This window comes from Cylas formicarius, unplaced genomic scaffold, assembly GCF_029955315.1.
Source record: "Cylas formicarius isolate icCylForm1 unplaced genomic scaffold, icCylForm1.1 PGA_scaffold_2__14_contigs__length_35257938, whole genome shotgun sequence".
Lineage (NCBI taxonomy): Eukaryota > Metazoa > Arthropoda > Insecta > Coleoptera > Brentidae > Cylas > Cylas formicarius.
In genome coordinates this window covers 12,797,016-12,806,422 of record NW_026844319.1, presented here as the reverse complement: position 1 = coordinate 12,806,422, position 9,407 = coordinate 12,797,016, and the positions used below count along the sequence as shown (strand labels likewise).

At 34.7% G+C, this 9,407-nt stretch overlaps 1 protein-coding gene across 4 annotated transcripts in view; it reads left to right on the top strand.

The window, feature by feature from the left end:
* The first annotated feature begins 1,396 nt into the window (after positions 1-1,396).
* The window catches only part of LOC132698494 (FMRFamide receptor), a 32,276-nt gene continuing 24,265 nt past the window's right edge, over positions 1,397-9,407 (top strand). For 3 of the 4 annotated variants that reach the window (XM_060664600.1, XM_060664597.1, XM_060664598.1), the window contains exon 1: positions 1,398-1,581. The gene's annotated coding sequence lies outside the window, so the exon portion shown is untranslated. Of the gene's footprint in view, positions 1,582-9,407 lie in introns of all 4 variants that reach the window. The other variant, XM_060664599.1, reaches the window with a different exon arrangement.

Below are 9,407 nucleotides of genomic sequence, written 5' to 3'. Positions count from 1 at the left end.
GGGAGAAAGAAGAGAATGTAAACAAAAAGGCAGCATTAACAACAACACAACAAAGATATCAACAAAAAATTACCAGACTTATAAAAGAAGTAAAGGAAAACTGGAGTGGAAAAACGATACGGAGAGGTCGAAGAATTAGAGAATAAAGACAGTATATTTAATAAGCTCAAAAAATAAAGGAAGTTATATCAAACAATAACAAAACGCACAAGTCCAGTATCCCAGTCACACAATAACAAACAATAGACCAAGAAGAAATAGAAATAGAATAGGATATGTACAAAGTGCAACCAATATGTGAGACAAGAACAATTCAGGTTTCGGTTCATCTTTGAGACTAGAAAGGCACTGTTTGGGCTTAATCATAAATCTCTGTTGTATATACTATGAAAGGGCCTTTGACAAACATTGAAAACATTCAAGAAGGCATAAAGGTGAACGGGAGATTAGTCAACAACATTCGGTAGATACATGCAGATGACACCGTTATGATAACGAGAAGGAGAGAGAGAGAGAGAGAGAGAGAGAGAGAGAGAGAGAGAGAGAGAGAGATGCGATAAACACTGAAAAAACTAAAATGATGGTAATTTCCAGAAATAACAATGTGAACACGAACATAACTACATACATTGAAAGAATAGAACAGATCAATAAATTCAGGTATCTCGGATTCGATCCCGTATAGAAATTGCTAGAATTGCTTTTCTTAGAATGAAGAGAATTCCTGCAAATCCCATACTATCACTAAATATCAGATACCGATTTGTGAAGTCTTATATATATTCGATTGTAATGTATGGAATTGCGTCCTGAATGCGGTCAGGAAAATTCTTGGAATCATCAAAAGACGCAAGACAGGAATTCTTGAGATTAATGACGGGGGGCAAGATTGAATGTAGAAGAGGACCGGGCAGTCGTCATGGCTGAAACATGTGTTGTTATGTTTATGTTATTTGCAAATCTTCCGCGTTCCTCCTGCGTCGGTCTAGCTTAACTTATTGTTTGTTAAATGAATTGTCTTTAATAACTCATATAATTATGGTTTTGCTTTGCTGTAACTCTAAGATTCTATTATACCAAAGCAGTCAAATTCAATTCAATTCTATTCTACAACATTTGATATAAAATAAAATATAATAAGAAATATATATATAATAAAAAATATTAAGAAATCCTGTTAAAAATAAACCTATAACAGTGCAATCAGGGCAATAGTGCTACATTACATGGACACACCGCTAGGGACTTCGACAGAATGTATAAAAAATGATGTCTTAGAGAGGTCGACGTTAGGCAGCAACAACATCCAAGCGAACTATAAAAACGCTAGCCGTCGGACTACGTTTAGCGATGGCGGTTCTAAAATTAAAATCGTGCGAATATAACGGACCGCTTCAGCCGCCAACTCGGGTAGTCACGCGTCCGCCAAACTCGCGTTCGACAGTTTTTAGTCGTTTTCCGATAGTTTTCCGGTCTAATATCGATTGCCGTTCGGACCCTCGGTATTCTGAGAACATATACTGACCGAAAGGGATAAAAAAATTTATGCGTGGCGGCGACCAAAAGCAAAACTAGTCGCTGGTGAGTAGCGGCGCTGTTATTTTACCAAACATCTCAAAATATGCGTCGCCACCGACATCCGACGCGCAGGTTATTTCTGGCACGCGTCGATCGCGAAAAGCGCGTAAAATTATCTCGAAAATCTTGCGATTTTTTTAAAGCTTTCGTCACATTTAGTTTCGAAATCTACGCCGGCCGGCCCACATTTTAAGCAAAGCCGAATTAGAGTAAAATAGAGGTGATTTTCGAGGCAACTGTCATCAATGGTAGGAATGGTTCATTCTTAAAGTTGCGCAATTATTTGTATTTTAATAAATAAAGTGGCGTATGTGAAGACACAATTTTTTTGACTTGTAGCTGAAGCTGTGATTTTTTCGAAAAAAAGTTTACGCCTTGAAAATACTTCCAAAATGAGTTATGGCTTGAAAGAATTCGTTAATAAACAAAAAAGTTACGGCAAAAAAAAATCGTCTAAAATGACTGTTTTTTAAATTGTAAATAAACAATAGCAGCACATAGGGAACAAGCTTAATCCCCAGCAAAAGAAAAAAATTTGAAGTAAAAATATTTTTCGCACAATTAATTTGTTAATAACTAGATTTTATTTTAAATTGTTCATTTAAAATCATAGTATTCTAGTAATACCACAAAAGAAAATTATGAAATATCGATTTTGAATTGTTTAAATCATTTTTCTAGGCTACGGTTTATTATAATAGTACAATAGGACATAAAAATTATTATTACGAATATCGTGTTTTAAAGAAACATAAAGCATCTTTGAATTTTGTATCATATATTTTTATATATAGGCTGTAACAATTATCACTAAACCTAAAAGAATTTGTATATACCTAAACGCTTCGACATTGACATCGACTTTGAAGACATAGTTTAAATACCCAAATATCGTAAATAAATGTTTAGATGATAGGAACTTAAAATTTATTTTGATATAATATTATTGTGATCAAATTTATATACTGCTACACGTTTCTAATTAATTCCTTAAGGATTTAATTTTTCCTCTAAATACGATGCGATGGTAAATCAAAATTTAGTTAAGGCTAGTATTATTTAAATGTAGTTATTATTATATTTTATTTCAAAAAAACTAGTTGTCTATATCCAAGGCTTTCGACTACTTATAGGGTAAAAGGCTATACACACTTAATTAATTAGGTTTGTATAAACCATTTTTTAATATGAGCCAAAAAGTCACCTCCTTTCATTGGTACATGATGATCTTTCTGAATACCATGTAAAAATATTGTGCGAATACTTTAACTGATTTTAAAATAACTCAAAACGCCACAATTTTAAAAATTAAATATAACAAATCGAGCACACTCGAGCCAGATTTTCTTGTTGATATCGTTTGGCAAAATCGTAATGTACATTTGTCAGTATATTTGAGGTCGGAAATATGGTGAAATCACTAACAAAAATGTTTTTGTAATATGAACTTTTAATTATGATTTGATAGTATATCAATATTTTACATTTTAAGTTGAGATAGTAGTTATCACGTGATTCGAGTATTATTTTAAAATCAATCAAATGAAATCAAAGACTTTTTAAACCCCCAATGGAATATAAAATTATGAAAATATTTACGTGTTGCAAATAATTTCGTGTTGTATTGCAAATACCTCAAACGAAAATGTCATTTATAGTGCCCCCTCCTTTTTTGTATAAAAGCATTTTTCGAAAAAAAACATAGCTTCAGCTACAATTAAAAAAAAACTGTTTTGTCACATACGAATTATTTTTAAACATGTCGTTGCTCAATTTTAAAAATGAAAAATTCGATAACAATTCATTTCTACCATTGTTCTCAAATCTAATGTGCAGTCTGATACCAGGTGGCAAATAACTCGCTTTCATTATGTCTGCTTTGTTTCTATAGTTCGTTAGACCGGGAAAACTAGTCTTTAGCAAGACACGGATTTTTATAAAGACAGCGAAGTAGTCAAATGAATGATTTTTGTCCCCGCCCTGTATAACGTAATTTTCCGGAAACACTGACGCACGCGCAAAGAGAGGCACATATTGGACGTAAAAACATAATTTTACCCAATCTTACCCAGATTAAAAAATGCAGATATTATAAAAAATGTAGTCAAACTATTGAATAGGAATTTTCGCGGTTTTTGAGTTTTCGCTAACAATTTCCCACCGAAACGGAATATTTTAGAAACACAAGAGAGACTAAAATAAGATTTGCAACAACTAAACATATTTGCATAACACCTCAATTTAAAAGTCACAACTGATAGTAATAGACAAAAACAAAAACGTGAGAGAACATATAGAGTGCAATCTAAAATTAACCTAAACTATCCCAATCGTTCTAGCAAAAAAATCTCGCTATTACTTTTGACAGCGACGTATCTGATAAATAAGATAAAAAACTATTTAGCTCCAAAGACAAAAATTTCTTCTATGCGAGAGTTTAGTTTTAGATCTATTTGATTATGGTGATATATTCTTTGACAACTTGTACCGCGGCCTTACGAAAATCTGTTACATTTATAGCTATCAATGTGGGATGAATTAGAAAATAATTTTAAAAATTACGTAAAACATTAACTAAAAAATTGAAGGTGATTTCTTTTTTAAACTATTCAACCATATCGTAAATCAGAACAATAAAGTTCTTGATCTTCTACTAATTAACCTTGATAAGGTTTTCGTAAATAAATGTAATAATTCGTTCGTTAATTACACTTAAAATGAGTTAGACATTTGCCCAGAACTTCTTATGAAAAAATAAAATTCAATAATGCCAATTACTCAGTCATTGATTGAATTTGATAAGTAGTTATAATTGGGAGGATTCATTTCAGTCTGGAAAGAAGGTGGAAAGTTCTCCATAACACATGTGATTATAATGTTTTCTCGGCCCTTTAAAGAAATGTAAAAAATTATGTAAAAAATATATTCAAAGCACTGAAAATTATCTAAAGAATAAAAGGTTTGGTCTTTCTGTTAATGGAATAAGATCGGCTTGCTTGGATGTGACTTCTGGGGTTCCGCAGGGTTCGCATTTGGGTTCCCTGCTTTTGTTTTGTTTTTATATGATATATGAACTTTTCTGGACTTTCAAAGTACGTGTTCTACTTACTTAAACAGTACTGCGCTCTGAATCGACTTCACTTAGATGTTGATAGTTTTCTCTAAGCTGAACCTCTCGTGGAATTCAAATGTGAACTTAAAATTAAACAATATTAAAACGTCTTAATGTTGTTAAAGATTTGGGAGTTATTCTGGACTTTAACGGTTGTTCGAGTCTCATATAGAGATCATTGGGAAAGCACTGCGTAGTTTGGGATTTATTCTAAGAACTACTGAAAACTTTAAGAACCAAGATTCTTTAATTACATTATATTGCAGTATGGTAACAAGGGTTCTGGAGTATTCGTCAACAGTCAGCTCTTAATTTTCGTTTTAATAGACAAAGGCACATTTTTCGATATTTTCTTATATTTCTTGTAAGATAGTAAATAATCCTATCGATTCAGAGTTTTGTGTGAATTATATTCTTATTTTATGCTTACCCTTCGCAACAGACCTACTTTTAGTATCCCGGCTTTCACAGCTAATTATCTTTCTAACTCTCCTCTTATATTATATAATATTATACAATAATATTGTAATTACTTAATGATTTAAGAGCCTCTAAAAAATGTATTACGAACTAAATGTCTATTATATTTTACTGAGATTGCTGCACGACTCTACGCGTATTCATTCCCTTCGTTATTTGATTTATTTCAGATTTTTTGTTTATGTATTTCTACCTAACTCATTATTGTTATTTTTTCTAATTCGTGTTGTTTTATAATTGGGCTACTCCAACCAATCTCTTGAGCAACCTTTGCTTGTATAAATAAATATGTAAGACCGAAAACTAATTTTGTATTCGCCAGAAGTTCACTGAAAAAGCATTCAAGGGGCGCAATGGAGCCATGAATACATAAAATCTATGAAAGAAACCGAAAAATTTAAAAACCTTAACACTTTATAAGGAAGTAGGTCTCATAAACCGTGTTTTGCGAAAATGTACCCAAAAACTAACGGTCGTAGAGAAAGTATAGTATGCAACACGTTCGGTAAACTTTTCAACTCACGCGTTTATTAAAAACTCGCTCCGCTGGGCTCCGCTCGTGTCAAATAAACTAATGAGTCAAATGCCGTTTACCGCACTTGTTGCATAATATACTATTACCAACTTACTTCGTACAAAAAGAGATATATTATCAACAATAAAAATATTTTGCGACTCAAAAAAAGATCTCGCTTGCATCAATATTTACAGAAATTTAAAAAATAATTTAATTCCAGCAAGAAGTAAGCAACAAAAATGCTGGCATTTAATAATTTTGTTTAAAAGCAAGGATTCTTGGAGACTAATAAATTTTAAACTAAGTAGATGTATTTTAAAATCAAGTTGTGCTATCGGATGAGATGATTTTAACCCATATAAGGGGTGTTTTTTTTTCGATGTATAGAACTTTAAGTTGCAATAAAACAACGATGAATTATTCGATTGGCACAAATTTTACTTATCCGAAAGATAATCTTGTGGCATTACATTTTAAATATGATTTCTGGCATATGACCGCCACGGCTGGCGCGGATGTAGTCCAATCTGGACGTCCAATTTTCGTTGACTTTTTCCAACATTTGTGGCCGTATATCGGCAATAACACGGCGAATGTTGTCTTCCAAATGGTCAAGCGTTTGTGGCTTATCCGGATAGACCAATGACTTAACATAGCCCCACAGAATCACAAGATCTTGGAGGCCAATTCACAAGTCCAAAACGTGAAATTAGGCGGTCACCAAACGTGTCTTTCAATAAATCGATTGTGGCATGAGCTGTCTTGTTGAAACCACATCTCCTGGACATCATGGTTATTCAATTCAGGAATGAAAGAGTTAGTAATCATAGCTCTATACCGATCAGCATTGACTGTAACGTTGTGGCCATCATCGTTTTTGAAGAAGTACGGATCAATGACCTGAGTTTTTTTTTAATGACAAAAATCAATATTTCCATAATTTTTTTTGTTTGAAAAGCTGGATTTAAATGAAAAGTGGTTCCTACCACTCTAAGCATGCTACTCTGACAGGAATAAGATTTGAATCAAATTGAAAAGAGAGAAATTCATAGAAAACTTCTTTTATTATAAAACATCGGTTGAAAAAAGCTTGAAATCACATCTAGCGTGTTTTTTAAATATAAAACCGCAATGTTTAGAAAATAAAACTTGAACTAGAAGTTGAAAAGAATAAAATTAAAAAATTACCAACGCTCGAAAAAAAATTAAGAATAAGGCACAGAAATCACAAACTTTTTAAAATAAATGAGGCGCTTGAAATGTTTCTCATATCGTGAACATTATCCAAGGTGCACTCACAGCAGTCTTTGATTTATGGCTTCAAGTCAACTGAAAACAGTGCTTTCTCTACAGGTATGATCCTCGGGATTCGAATACTGCAACAGATGCGGCTAGGATTAAACCACAGCTTATCCTCTTCTTGTGGCCACGTCCACCACTTTCCAGATTTTTTCATGCATGTTACTTCAAACTCTCCATCCTCCTCTTGTACAACTTTCCCCGGGTATTTCCGTCCACCGTAAACTACAGCTACATAGTCCTACATTGCTGGTTGCGGTGGTTCTGGAAAGATCTGGTGACTTGTTCAAGGAGCAAGACGGCTGTCTATGGGGAGTAGAGCTTCTTCATCTGACATATCTGATTCGAAATTGAGAGGGCTTTCATCGCTTTCAGCATATGGCAAGTCATCACTGTTCAGACTACCAGCCGTGGAGCACTCGGATTCATAAGAGGCACGCCTGGCTCTTTTTTTGCCCTTGGGTTTCACATTTTGGCCTTTCCCTTCTTTTTCGTTGCGGGAACAGCTGGAACGTCTTTGGGATCCTTAAGATCATCCGCTGTAATGCCCTTCCCAGCTTGGATAATCAGCTTTTTTTTGCGTGGCTTTTTTGCAACACACTCAGTTCGAATATTTTTCAGGTGTTCAACAAAGCTTTCATGAATCTTGTCCTTGAAGTCGGCCTTTTTACAGATAGAGTCACTTAACCTTTCGAGAACTTTATTCGGGTCCAATGGGAAAATTCCACATTTTCGGAATCCTGCTTGCAAGTTGGTGTTGCTCCGAGGTTTCTAAGGTGGTTCTAAGTAATTTGGGGAACATATCCTTCAGCACTGTCCCGCACCTTCTCCCTTGAGGAGTCACTTTCCACGCGTCCAACGTTTTCCGCCATTGAACCTTTAATGGCCTAAAAAATGCCACATCTAGTGGTTGCAGAAGGTGGGTTGCATTGGGAGCAAGAGCCACGAAGACAATGTCATTTTCTTGACATTTTTTTATGACATCAAAATTGAAATGAGAAGATAAATTGTCTCCTAAGAGAACCTTTTTTCCCTGTTGTCTTCTAACGAATGTTAAGAAGTGGTTTTCAAACCAATCACCAAATATGTAGGAATCGATCCACCCCCTTTTAGAACGATGGTACCTGCAACCTGGTGGCCCTCCCTCAGTCCAAGTGTTATAGACGTTCTCTGCTCGGTAGATGACATATGGTGGTACCAAATCTCCAGCAGCATTCCCACAGATCATTACTGTGGTGCAGGCTTTCGTTGCATTTCTTATAAGTTCAGGGTACTTGGTACCTCTTTTCACAAGTACATTTGGGCATCCTGGGCCATCCACGAAATTTGTCTCATCATAGTTGTAAATATTTGAAGGTGGTACCCCCTCAACCTCTTTTTCAAAATGTTTGAAATAGTCTATAATCACAGTTTTATCCACAGAGGCACGGCTCAATGATATATTTTTTGGCGCTCCTTGAGAGATTTCAGGATGCCTTCCCATGAAAAGTTTGACCCAGTCACTTCCAGGTAGGTTATCTTTAAAAACAGAAACATTCCGGCCACACTTCTCCAGGTATGACTTGACAATGACTTTGAGATTATTCACGCAAACAGGAAAGCCATAGGTTGCTACTGCCAGGATGTGGCTTGTCAGAACCTCCTCTTCCTCGCGGGAGAACACAGTTGGACGACCTGCCGACTTAAGGCTGAATAAGTCTGAGCTTCTACCGTGGCTGCTTTTTGTGCCTTCATATACAAAGCTATAGTCGCAATTGGAATACCGTATCTACAACAAACAAAAAGATACCTGTATAAATCACATGATGTTCTAAAGTAACCCCATGGCCATGTTCAGAATTCCCCATGTATTAAAGTTACCCCTTGAATTTGTGTTGTTTTGTGTTTTAATTCATAGTAAATCGTAGAATTGAGTCACAGAAATAAAAAAAGACAAAATCATCTTAAATAGTTGTGTAATCAGAAAATAACTCACCGGAATTCAACAGGTTGCTCAGTTGGTGGCACCAGAAGAGGCTACGACGACAAACTGAAAACAGCTGATATCACTGGTAACACATTAATCAGTGTTGCGAAAAATATTTTTCTGTTTCAATCGATTGGCGCTAGTTGTAAAAGTAATCCCGCCAGAACGGTTCAAAAATAAAAATCAGGTTTTTATAAAGTTACCCCGTCAGTCTAAACTAACCCCGGTTTACGGTAATATTTATTTTTCAGACTTAAACTGAATTGACCTTCTAAATTTAAATAACAATCACAGTAATCTTATATATCAGGAACCAAGCCATTTAAGCTTAAAACAATTCGTCTTGCTTATATATCTATACTATTAACAGCCGATTAATTAAAGAATGTTCTGAGATCAATTTAAGTGTGCAAAAGTGATTCCACTTTAAAAAAAAGGCAGTAGATATGATGTAA